Raw genomic sequence first — 13,364 nt, 5'->3', positions numbered from 1 at the left:
AAATGGACATTACTACAGTTAAGCATTGGTATAGTGAGTAGTAAATAAAGGTACAAATTATTAGGTCTGTTCTTTAATAGACTGAGAAGTACGAGCTTGATATAACAGACTAGAAAAAAATGAATTAAGGAAGAACATTCGGACAAAAAGACCAGTTGGCAGTCTACTGCAACGGTCCAGGGCAGAGTACAAGAGCCCCGGAGAGATAAGAGACAGGTCAAAGATCCTGGGGTTGGCAAGTTCATGCAGGGCATGATAAGCCCAGGAAAGGAGGCTGGGATGAGGAAGGGTTTCTCACAGCGTGATTTACGTTTTGAGAACACTACTGTGGCTTCAGTGATGAATAAGCTGAAGCCAGCAAGGAGTACAGGCAGGAACAACAGTCAGGAGACCACTGCAGGAGTCCGACTGGACGAGGAAGATGACAAATGTCAGGCATTCCTGCTAGACAGCAGGGACTCAGACTTGAGTGGCTGGTACATAAATCAGGTGGGTAGGGAAATTTGAGAGGCACCACTAATTAGAAAAATCAGAGTGTGGGGATTGAGAAGGAAGTATAGAGTGGATGATAAGGTTTGGATTCTGGGACCTCAAAAAAAACGAGAGCATGTAGGCTGATTGCCTGCGTGAGGCATAAGGCCTAGGGATATAGATTTGGCCATGAGAACAAGGGATAAGTGAAACCAACAGAACTAAGTCTCATGTGAGCATAAGAATGAATGAAAGCTACAGTGTTGCAGAAGTTCACAATCAAAGGTAAGCGGGTAGGACAGAAGACTAAAAAAATCCATGATGGTGCAATGGCCCTGAAAGAGAACAAGGTTTTAAGGTGGCAGCTGTTTCATTTTATATTTCAACTTGGTTGGAGGTTTTGGCAAATGATAGGTAATTACAATGGACAGTGAAGAGTAGTAATATCTTTCCCAAGAGACACTGGACCCAAAGTCAATTAGAATGTACACTCTTTTGGTTAGGTAAAATTAAGTCTTGCTTCAATGAAAAAAGTCCCTACCGTTTAGATTTATCACAGATAATATTAGAGCCTCTTGATTATCCAGGACAGATTGATTAATCAACTTCACTGTTTTCTACCCTGTTGTCTGCCTTGGGCTATTTCATTACTCATTAGTATTTCTGCTTCATTCTAGGCAGGGAAAAAAATCAATGGAGAAAACACAAAGTCTTTTTCTAGGTTAGTAATTGTGAAAAGAGATGTGGGGGCTGATGAAGGGGAATGGATACAACTACCAATCGAACTGGATTTGGTGGTTACATGACACCTTCAGGCATGCGACCTGTTCTTGTCCCTTCAGAGCTGGCATTTCCATTTGCTTTGTTTAGTAAATACGCATCATTTGTTGAACACAGCTGCCATTTTGCAGTTTAGGTTATTAAAAAAAAACTAACCCCTGATGCTAGCGGGGCCTGAAAACCGACAGAGAGAACAATGTTTAGGATTCTAGTCTCCTTTTCTCCAGGCTCCATATCACTTTATTTCTTTGCATCTGTTTTCATCAAAAATAAAATTTTCACTTTGTAATGAGTCATAAATTTGTAAAGAAAAGCTAAAATTAAACTTGTTTCAAAGTTATTATAGGAAACTAAGCATATGTAGGAATTGAAGGGAATAGATCTTGATCTCAAAAAACTTCACCATCTACTGAGCTAAAAATAGAGAAAAAGACATAGTTACCCAAATAAACTCAAAATATAATTTATTTCCATTAATACGCTTTTTTTTTTCTGGTAAAAAGTATTGTAAATGATAACCTTGATGTGCTCTTAGGATTCCAAACAGCTTTCAGAATCACTTATTGGCATTTTAATGTTAAATTTTACTTATTTTCTCATTCTTTAAAAAGCAGTAAATCCAGTTTAACTCTGAGTTAGATATTGTGTCAAAACATCCCAGTTCCTTACTGGTGTGGATGAACAGGGAGTAACTTATTGTATGAAGATTTTATTTACATATCCACTTATCTTTTTTGACTGTTTTTTTTTTTTTTGCACGTAAACACATGTAGAAACATGTTCCCAAGCTTTGGGGCTGGGAAAGAGAAAAGATGAAGATGGAATCATCAATGTCACTGCTACATAAGCATCAGAAATATTATAGTTTTCTGTCCTGTGGCAGGTGTCTGTGAGAAATAAGCTTAATATTTGACAATTTTTAACAGGCTAGAGTTTGGGACTAAATTATTGATTACATATTCCAACTAAACTGAAAACTAGGCACTGGCTCTTCATGTAAGAGCTGCAGAAGTTTCAAGAACTTTCTTTTCTTTCTTCTCTAAGCTTGAATTCTACTCATATTCGTAGACGTCTGGGCATCTTCGTCAATACAAATTGACAAGGCATTAATTATAGACATTAATTCAACCTGCTTTCACTTTTACAATATCACAAGGTTCATCCTGAGTTTGGGTAAGATCATAGCTGTTAAGTATATGGATTATACTTTACATATTAGAATTGTGGTCAAGGGGACAAAAATAAAAGCCTTCACACCATTGTTCTGTTTCCATGCTTTGTTCCACCCCAGGCCTATACAATGTCAGTAAACATTTCTAACTACTGTTGTCACATTCCCTAGTCTATGTCCCCCTCTTTTGGTCAATGTGAGAATAGATCAATGTGGCTAAAGTTCACCTAATCACAGGTGTAATTCTATGTCCAAGTTCTTCAAGGATACATGATGGTTGCACACCTTGTCTCAAGCATTCACAGAAGGATCAGAGAGTTATTTATCCTTCTCAGGGCACCCAATGAACAGCGGTGAAAATAGTCCATACAGAGAAGTTCTATGATGTCATCTGAAAAGCACAATCTTTGAGTTTCTAGAGACAAAGGGATCAATGTATTGATCTCAATCTTGGGTGCTCTATTACAGAAATTGACTCTGTAAATTGATTTTAAAAAGCATTTGACACAAAACACTAGCAATGCTGCCTTTTAAGTGGTACAGCACTCATCCAGAGAGAAGTCTCAACAAAAATGCAAAAATGTAGTTTTCCTCTATATAATACAACAATGCAAATGCAAGAAAACAACATTTCTTCAGATTAATGAAGATTCAGTTACCACAGAACAATAATATAATCAAAGAGTCTGAAAACAGGAATAAAATGTTTACTTCAGACACACTGCATTTCCTAAACAAAAATAACCTCCATGTACTCAGGTGTAATTTAAATATGATCTTTTATGGATTTGACAGTTATTTCAAATGCTGTACTTTTCATTTTTATTATTCTTTGGTCCTCAATTTGCATACTTGATTTTAATTTCTAAACAGAATTTCCATTATTTAAATTATAAAAATTGGCCTGGCACAGTGGCTCAGGCCTGTAATCCCAGCAATCTGAGAGGTTGATGAGGGCAGATAACCTAAGATCAGGAGTTTGGGACCAGCCTGGCCAACATGGCAAAACCCAATCTCTACAAAAGATATAAAAATTAGCCAGGCATGATGACACATGCCTGTCATCCCAGCTACTCAGGAAGCTGAGGCAGGAGAATCGCTTGAGCCCAGGCAGCAGAGGTTGCAGTAAGCTAGATCACACCACTGCACTCCAGCCTGGCTGACAGAGCAAGACTCTGTATGGAATACATAAATAAATAAAATAAAAATCCCAGAGCCAAAAAATGTAAGCTGCTAAATTTCCATTTGGTTAAACCTGGAAAATAGCCCATACTTAAAATGTCTGTATTACCACTAAAATATACATGAAGTGTAGCCTACAGCCCCTGAGGACTGCTGAGTCTCTTTAAGGGGAACATAGAGTCAAAACTGTCTTCATTATCATACTAAGACATTATGTCCTTTTCAGTGTGTTAGCATTTTCACCAATGGTGAAACATACTGGCAATGGTGAGTAAACATACTGGCAGCTCAGCCTACGTAAGTTGAAGCAGAGGAATCAAAATATACTTCATGTAATCTTATTCTTTCTTTCTTTCTTTTTTTTTTTTTTTAAGAGGCAGGGTCTCCAGTCATCCAGGCTGGAGTGCAGTGGTGTGATCATATTTCACTGCAGCCTTGAACTCCTGGAGTTACGGGATCCTCTTGCCTCAGCCTTCCAAGTAGCTAGGAATACAGGCACATACCACTATACCCGGCCAATTAAAAAAAAATTTTTGTGGACACAGGGTCTTGCTATACTGCCCAGTCTGGCCTCAAACTTCTGGCGTCAAGTGATCCTCTCACCTCAACCTCCCAAGCGTGAGCCACCACGCCCCACCTGTCACCTTATTCTTTACCAGTGTGCACACAGAGAAGACAGTTTCACTTAAGGATGTCCTTGAGGAAACAGAAGGAATATTAATTCTCTTACATCTCAACCCTGAGTGCGTCTTTTTAGTATTCTGTGTGACGAAATGGTTAGTATGCACGCGACACTCCCGCTGTATACAAATGCACAATGTCTAGAGGAAAAGCATCGATGCGAGTGTTTGAACTGTGAGTTGAAGCAGCTGCTTTTTCATAAGCCACCTTTCTTACTTGAGAGAATCACTGGCAGACAGACGATGTTATTCAATGTGGGTACTCGGCAAACCTTTTATTGAAAATGAAGTTGAGCCTGTCGCCTCAAGAGAAACAATTGACAGCACTTGTTGCCAATGATAAAATTCAAGCTTTTAGGTGAACATTAGAATTTGGAAAACAGTGTTTTGGTCACCATGGGCTTGACGGCTTCCCAATATTGAAAGACTCTTGATGAGATCAGTGGCAACCAATGACCCTCTTACTGTCTCCATCACTTTACCTTTTCCAGGATGTCAGAGTTGGATCCTACAACATAGTCTTTCTAGAGAGACTTTTTTCACCATGTAATGATTTTTACCTTAGTAAATATTTGTAAAATTTCTCTGTTTTGACTTATGATAAATTTCAATAGATGTAATTCACATGAACAAAATCTCTTTGGGTTCTTCAATAATTTTGAGGTGTATAAAGTGGTCCTGAGACCATCAGGTTTGAGAACTGCTTATATCTAATCTGCTATCAGTAATCTACTGCCGTTTTCTTCTATCACCGATATTTGTGTCTCTGCTGAGTAGAGGGAGAAATTAAATCCAGTATTTTTCTCTGCAGTCAAATGAAGCAGAGTATCTGTTCTACAAATAATTCAGCAAAATGCTTTTGCTTCTCCTGGTTTGCTGGAACACGTTAATGCTGTTTGGAGCTCCCACCTTCTCAGGAGGCTCTCCTGTGGGTCCTTGAAGACCAAAGTCCCATCTTCAGGCCTTTCAGGACTGGGTTGACCTTCCTGAGCCCTGTGCCCTCTGAATGAACTGTATTACTCTCAAAGACCTATGTGCTAATATAACTTTACTTCAAAGAGGTATAGATACTGAGTTTCATCTAACTGAAAAGGAAAAAAATACTGGACTTAATTTTTATAGATGTTCCTATATGGTATTTTACTTCAGGTCTTGCTTCCAAGTTAAATTCAGTCTTACTCTTCGAGATGTCCAGTTCAGTCTCCCCATTACTAACTGTCTGAACCAGTATTTTGGTGTCTTTACAGGGTACTTCATCTAATCTAGTAGTTTTTCAGTCCATCATACACACTACTAACAAATTAATATTACTAAAGGACATGGCAGGTAAGACCATCTGCAATTTGCCTTCAACAATGTTTCCAGCTGTGCTGGGAACTCTACACATAACCACGATGGAAGTTTGCTTTTCCTGACATCCGTCCCATTGTTTTCCCAAGTGCTCTTTCCTCCCTCCCCGGATCCCCCAACCATCCAGATCCCCTTGGTGCTCGGCACAGAGGAGCTTTCCTGCAACCATTCTGTGGCGCTTTGTCTTGATCGGCCAATCAGAAGCATTTCTCCTGTCAACTTTCACAGCCCTTTAGCTAGGCTTTTCGTCAAATATACTATTTTTGTTATGTTTGAATGTAAAATAACCCTGAACATTGTATGTTTGAATGAAAAATAAACCTGGACTTTTTTTTTATGCATGTTCCTATGCCTTCCTCTCTCACACACAACTATGATAGTGCCTTGAACAAAACAGACTCATATTATAAATTAATGAATCTGGAAGTGAAAGTAACAGGGACTAATTTGTAACAGACTGAAGAACAGGAGCACGAGGAAGCGGGGCAAAAAAAAAAAAAAAACCCAACACAATTGTATTATGTCTTTAGGAAGAAGCACTAATTCCCATTTTTACCATTACTCTCGTCTGCCCATTTTCTTAAGTGGAAAAACATCAGGTTCATTTTTCTGTTCTCTTTTGTTGATTAACTGTATCTATGATATTCCATGAGGACTCTTACTTCTTTAAAAAACTGGTTTCCTCAAATCACTGAAGCCACACACAAGTTTCTAAGAGTAGTGGTGCTGGCAGTAAAGCTGTTAAGGTCTTCTGGTTCACTCTGCTAGGTCAAATCTTCTCAGAATTTGATATAAAAGCATTCTACAAAATCGTAAAGCTCCTTTTAAATAACAGATGAACTATGGTCAGGCTCCACTCAGTGTACTTTATTAGAGCTGAGCTTGTGTTAACCTTAGGTTCATAAGATAGGTAGCAATGAGAAAACATTTCTCTGTAGCATCAAATAAGAGCTTAAAAATACTCCGTAACAAGGCTTTCGTCTTTTAGAAAAACGGTGGTTAGTGGGAATCAGAAGAAATTTCTAGACCCAACTTTCTGACTTTTTATCTGAGGGAGCATGGGAAAACAATTACTTTTCCTCAAAGCTAAATAAACGTATCCTAAAACACTATTCCCTGCCCCCTAGCAGTCTCAGCCTCTCTCTCTGTCTCTGTCTCCCTCCCCCCCCCCCCCCCCCCTCTCTCTCTCTCTCAAATGCGCGCGCGCGCGCGCGCACACACACACACACACACACACACACACACACACACACACAATCTTAAACCGCATCATGCCATATTAATTTAAGGTTTTCTTCTCACTTCGCCCCCTCCTACCCTCCATAGATCGGCACTGTCCAAGACAAATAGACTACAAGCAATGAATGTGAGCACATATGTAAATTTTCTAGAAGCAACATTACAAAAAATAAAAAGAAACATGGATATTTAATTTTAATGTAGGTATTTAACCCAATATACCCAAATTTTAGTTCAATAAGTAATTAATTTATAAAATTAGGAAGAGTTTACTTTTTTCGCACGTCTGAAATCCAGTAAATGGCTTACACTTACAACACATCTCAGTTTCAACTAGCCACATTTCAAGTGCTCGGTAGCCACAAGTGGGTACTGGCTACAATACTGGACAGAACAGGTCCAGATTCCCACATGCCCTAATGCTAACTCAACTATTTTGATGCAAGAAAGCATCAATATGTCCTTGGGTTGTAATCCTCATAACGACAGGATTATCTTTAAAACCACACACACATACACAAATTTGTTAATGAGTTGGCACAGCAAAATCCCCTTCTGATGCCACCCACAAAATTTACATGTTTAAACAATTGCTGTCTGGGATATCTAACAGAAAAGCCTTGAGACAAATGAATCTATACGTACACAGGTGACCTGTGGCAGTTATGTTAATGTCTAGGATCCTATTTCCTTATAAAAAAGGTTGGAGGATGGACCTTGAGAGCTTGTTTGGAGGTTCTAGCCGGGAGCGCAGCTACTCATATACCCTTGACCGAAGACCGGTCCTCGTCTATCGGGGATGGCCATCCTCTTCAACTGAGCGCGCAGCTTCGGGAGGGATGCATATGGAGTGGTGAGGGATGAAAGGAACACCTACCTGGCCAGCCAGATCAGCCAAATCAACCCTGGTGATCAATGGGGTGACAGATGTCTCAGCCAGATTGCCCTCACATCACGTATGTTCATTGAGGCACTGTTTACAATAGCAAAGACTTGGAACCAACCTAAATGCCCACCAAAAATGATAGACTGGATAAAGAAAATGTGGCACATATTCACCATGGAATACTATGAAGCCACAAAAAAGGATGAGTTCATGTCCTTTGCAGGGACATGGATGAATCTGGAAACCATCATTCTCAGCAAACTGATGCAAGAACAGAAAACCAAACACCACAAGTTCTCATTCATAAGTGGGTATTCAACAATGGGAACAAATGGACACAGGGAGGGGAACAAATGGACACAGGGAGGGGAACAACACACACTGGGGTCTGTTGTGGGGTGGGGAACTAGAGGAGGGATAGCAGGGGGTGGGGGGTTTGGGGAGGGTTTAACATTAGGAGGAATACCTAATGTCAGCGACAGGGGGATGGAGGTAGCAAACTACCAGGGCATGTGCATACCTATGTAACAATCCTGCAAGATCTGCACACGTACCCCAAAATGTAAAGTAAAATTTAAAAAATCATTCAAAAAAAAGGTTGGAGGAGAGACATGAAGATTCTCTACAGGCAGTTTAATATTAAATATTCTTCACATTTCCAGACTCTTAAACACATCCTGGGACAGGGTAACAGAGTCATAACCACCACCCCAACCCGGCCAGAGGCCAGATGGGTAACATACACACATAAAGAGACTGGTACCCAAGGGCCTCAACACAAAGACAGGATAGGACAGGCAGTAGCACTGTGGTGACCTAGAGAGCTCCTCCCAGCCTGACACTGGCCATGCCTACTTAGCTCCAGTATTTTCACCAGGGGGAGAACAGGCTCAATGTCAGCAGAGCTTCTGACTTGTCTAAAATTGCTGAGTATCTTCTAATTTTTAAGCATGAATAACTGATTTAAAGTCTAAGACATACCGTTTAGGCCAAAACACAAAACAAAACTGTGGAAATGGCCTGCTCATCTCTAAGCAGTCAGCTCTGTCTTGCCCCTTTCTCCACTTTTGGTGCCATTTCTAATGCTTAATAATAATTTTTTAAACTGGGGGGAAAATATAGCATTTGTGCCTAAGGGGTTAATTAACTAATCTGAAAAGATTAGTTACTCATCTTCTCAAGTTACTAAGCTGTGTGATCATTGTGACAACTGAGGGACAATTTAAATGCCCATTAGTAGGGATTATTTACGTAAATCATCATGCATCCATTCAATTAATCTCTACGAGAGAAATAAACAGACACCTGAATAGGAAAATGGACAAAGGACACAAACTGGCAACCAAAAGATATGCAAAGTATATGATTATATGTGTGTCTACGACTGCCTGTAGCATACGTATACATGTATTCCAACAAGCATTGAAAAAATACAATCAAAGAAGGCTCTTTCCTCACCATTCAAGCAAGGGAGAAAATGCTCGTTCCTGATCAGAATGGCAAAGCTTTTTTTAAAAAATGTTTAATAATGCTTAGTGTTGCCAAGGCTGTAGGGAAACATAAGCTCACAAACTGCGAGTAGGGGCCTACGTTTGCAGAACCATTAAGGAGGACAATTTGGTAATATGTCAAAAACCCTTGGTGGGCCAGGAGTGGTGGTTTATGCCTATAATCCCAGCACTTTGGGGAGGTCAAGGCAGGCATAACACCTGAGGTCCGTCAGAAGTTCGAGACCAGCCTGGCCAACATACTGAAACTCTGTCTCTACTAAAAATGCAAAAATTAGCCGGGTGAGATGGCACACACCTATAATCCCAGCTACTTGGGAGGCTGAAGTAGGAGAATCTCTTGAACCCTGGAGGCGGAAGTTACAGTGAACCAAGATTGTGCCACTGCACTTCAGTCTGCACAACCAGAGTGAAACTCTGTCAAAAAAACAAACAACAAAAAACAACCTTGGTGGCATATCAACTCCAATTTTAAACATATTTGCCCTGGAGAAACAATGGGATCAACACACAAAAATGTACAAACAAGTATAATCTTTGAAGCTGTATAATAATTATGAAAAATGAGGGGTAATTTAAATACCCATTAATAGGGGCTATTTAAGTAAACCATCACTCATCCATTCAGCAGCTGCTGAAAAATGATGGGGTAAAAACAAGGACCAATAACTATAATGTGCTAAATGGAGGAAAAAGTAAGACATATGACAGAATCACAATATTAGCCTATGCAGATAGAGGAATGTATGTGTATGTGAGTGTTTATATGTGCATATGTTTATAAGTACACCCTACACACTGTAAAGAGATTATCTCCGGGAGCGTGGGACTTATGGGTCACTTACATTTTCTACTGTCTCTCCCCTTAAAAAAGTTATAACCTCTCTTTTATCACCAGAAGAAAAAAATAAAGATAGTTTCATTTGAAAAAATAATAGTCAGTAATGGTTACGTCCAAGAGCAAGTCTTGGGGAATGAGTGATACTGCCTGACCTTAATGTTTGCACTAGAGCAGTAGCACCCAGCACCTCTTGTGTGGAGGAGTTCAAATCAATTATAACTGACTCATTGATAACAACCTGGTAGCGCAACGTTAAATTAAAACATTCCCCAGCATTTCAGAGTGAAAACTGGCTGTGCCTCAAACTCACTAAACCAAAACTGGCTTTTGATTTCTATGCAGAAGAAATCAGTTCTCATGTGAGGTGTGATTAATCTATATTGAAAATGAAGCAGTAATAAGATGCTAATTTTAGGTATGAGACTAGCACAACTCAGCAAATAAAATAAAAATGCAATATATTTGATATGCCTGCAGAACTAAAATAGTCATCTGGAAGTCAATAGGTTTGTTCTTGTTGAAGGTCAGGGGTGACACTCATCAGGGCCCACATGTAAATGAGTGGCTCATGATTAGCTAGAGCTCAGTCAGCCAACAGGGTTCTTTTCTCTCATCAAGTCAGCTAGGCAGCTCATGTTAATTTCCTATTTGGCTTCTGAGTTCATGTTTTGAAACTGGGCACATCACCCTGACTTTGAAGCAAACACAAGATTGTGTTGTTTAGAAAGTGGCATTCATGCACCCACCAACAGTGTTAAAAGCAATATGACTAATTTAGAGGTATTCACGGCAGGTTAAAGAGTGGGACACAGGGTCTGTCTAAGAGGTTCCTGGGCATGATGAAGTGACCCTGCTTTTAATAATCACAGCACTAGCTCCAATAGCTCCATGACATCTAATGTTCTCCATCTTCTCAGATGAAGCCAGAAAGAGCTGATGGAAGAGCAAAAGGTACTATTACTGGGTTTTCAACTTAAAACACTGTCCATGTAGAATCTCTCTGTTTTCAACCCATTACAGGGCCCTTTCCCCACTACCAGACTGAAACAGCTCTGACAAAGGCTCCAAGTTGACCCCTGTTCGCCAATTCCCAAAACCACACTCATTTGGTTTTTCTGCCATATTTAATACTTGGTTCCTCTCTCCTTCTTGAAGTTATCTTGCTTTGCAGCTGTGTCACTTCCCCTTTTTCCCTGTTTTCTTTCTGCCTCCTGGCTCCTCCATCTTTATGGCCTCTGTTCCCTAGACCTCAACTCCGAGCCAGCCCCAGATAACACAGCTCAAACCACAGGCTCCATCAGTACACGACGCATTCAGGGGACTCACAAATCTCTCAACACTCTTGTGCTTCCGAATTTGCCACCTCTGCATATCATATGCATCTCAAACTCAGTATCTCTGGGGTAGAAAATTTTCATTTTCATTGGACTCTTAAGAGCAAAAAGGGTTCATGGCCGACCTTGTAAGTTATAGAAAGTTCTTAACAACCTGCCTTGGAAAAAAGCTCTTCTGTTTCTATCATCATCCCCAGTTTACAGAGGACAGCTCTAGACAAAGGGCCGAAATCTGCCAAGGTCACACAACTAAGAAGTAGATTCGAGCCCAGCAAATCTCCTATCCTGTGCTCCCTCTGAACATGCAGACGATCTGGGAAACTTCCAATTAATCATGTCATGGGTGTGAATAAGATGGGGCCTTACAGATTCACTTCGAAGCTTCCTCCAGAATTCATATGACAGTTGGTCTCTCCAGCAGTACCGCAGAACAAAAAATATACCTTTGCTTTAAGGTAGCCAAGCAGAGAAAACTGACCATAGTAATATGGCCATGACATGCAAAAGACAAGACTCATGTATTGCATGATTCAAATTATACGTGCCAACATCAACTCCTTGTCTAGGCCAAAAACCTAAATATAACGTGTGATTCTCCTCTGCTTCCATCTTCCCAGTGCACTAACTTCCACAGCCTCATGCCGACAGTCAACAAGTCACAGAGAAGGTAAGTGACTTGACTCTATTTGAGAGTCACCATCTGTCAAATACAGGAGGAGCTCCCTATCACTTTCAGGATAGTTTAGCCTCCTCAGCTTGGCTTAGAAGACTCCTTGGCATCGGGCCTCTGCCTCCTTCCTCTTGCATCTCCATCACTCTCCTACAAGTATCCCACAGTCCAGCTACATCTGATTGTGCGCTGTTCTTGGAGTGTCAGGTTCAATGCTCCCAATCCTGCCTGGAATGGCCCCCTTTACTCCTTTTTCATAGAGCTACCTCCTACTCAGCATGAAGCTTAAGTGAAACATCTCTGAAACCCTATTCTGGTTTAGAGGTCTCTCTTTCTTGTTCCCATCACAAGATTCAGAATATATCACAAAACTTGAAATTCTTCTGCTATCACTGATTATTGTCTGAAGTGCCGACCTTATTTTATTTGATATTTAGCAAAAGAGTAGACAAAACCCAGTGGGCGTTCCATACATATTTATGTAACGAACAAATAAATGAACAGATGAGTGAAAGGATGAGCAGCCACTCCTCTGTCATTTCATACCTCAGGTGCTCACTGCTTTTGGATAAACAGGAGGCTTCGTTCACTTTTTTACCCTACATCAATGATTACTCTAAGAGTCAGAGAGGCGCCTGTGAAGTCTGGGTTGGGAGAGCTCCCTCTCCTGTGGCTCATTCTTTCTGAGGCCACACAGATACCACCACCAGGCCTGGAACCCTTCTCCCTCCTGATCGGGACTCTTTGGGAATATGACTGCAGTGGTAATAAGGTCAGCAATATTTTTCATCCATATGAGGGCTCATAAATATGCATTTGAGCTAAGCTGGCAGGAGGGAGTAGTCCTTAAAAGGACATAAAAAAGTTACAAAGATTTAGTGAAGTCCTTACCTAAAGTGTGTTTTCTTTTTAACAGAGTTTGCATTTAGCTCCTCTCTGCCTCACAGCTGGCCACCACCTGCTGAGAAAGGTGGACTTGGGAGGTTCGTCCTCCGCAGGTTATTCTTTTACCATCTTTCTGTCTGCCTCCCCCATCCCCCCACTTTCAACACTTGATCAAAAGCTCAGAGCTACTCCAAAGGCAGAGATCAGGTCAGGAGGAGAGCTTTATGTGCCTGCAAAAGGGAGCTGGAGCAGATACATTGCAGACAGTTCCCCTTCTTTTTTGACATTCAGATATTGTCCTGATCCTGCTCTTTGCCTTGGCCCACCTGCTGCCTCTGTGGGATCCTGGCAGTAGCTGAAACAGTGA

General features: G+C 40.6%; 1 protein-coding gene across 34 annotated transcripts in view; it reads right to left on the bottom strand.

Moving 5' to 3' along the window:
* The window catches only part of EPB41L2 (erythrocyte membrane protein band 4.1 like 2), a 225,776-nt gene that overhangs the window by 1,756 nt on the left and 210,656 nt on the right, over positions 1 to 13,364 (bottom strand). The gene's annotated exons all lie outside the window — the stretch shown is intronic.

Source organism: Sapajus apella, unplaced genomic scaffold (genome assembly GCF_009761245.1).
Source record: "Sapajus apella isolate SASKATOON/1434 unplaced genomic scaffold, GSC_monkey_1.0 scaffold6, whole genome shotgun sequence".
NCBI lineage: Eukaryota > Metazoa > Chordata > Mammalia > Primates > Cebidae > Sapajus > Sapajus apella.
The sequence above is the reverse complement of the archived record's forward strand: the minus strand, read 5'-3'. Positions and strand labels throughout refer to the sequence as shown.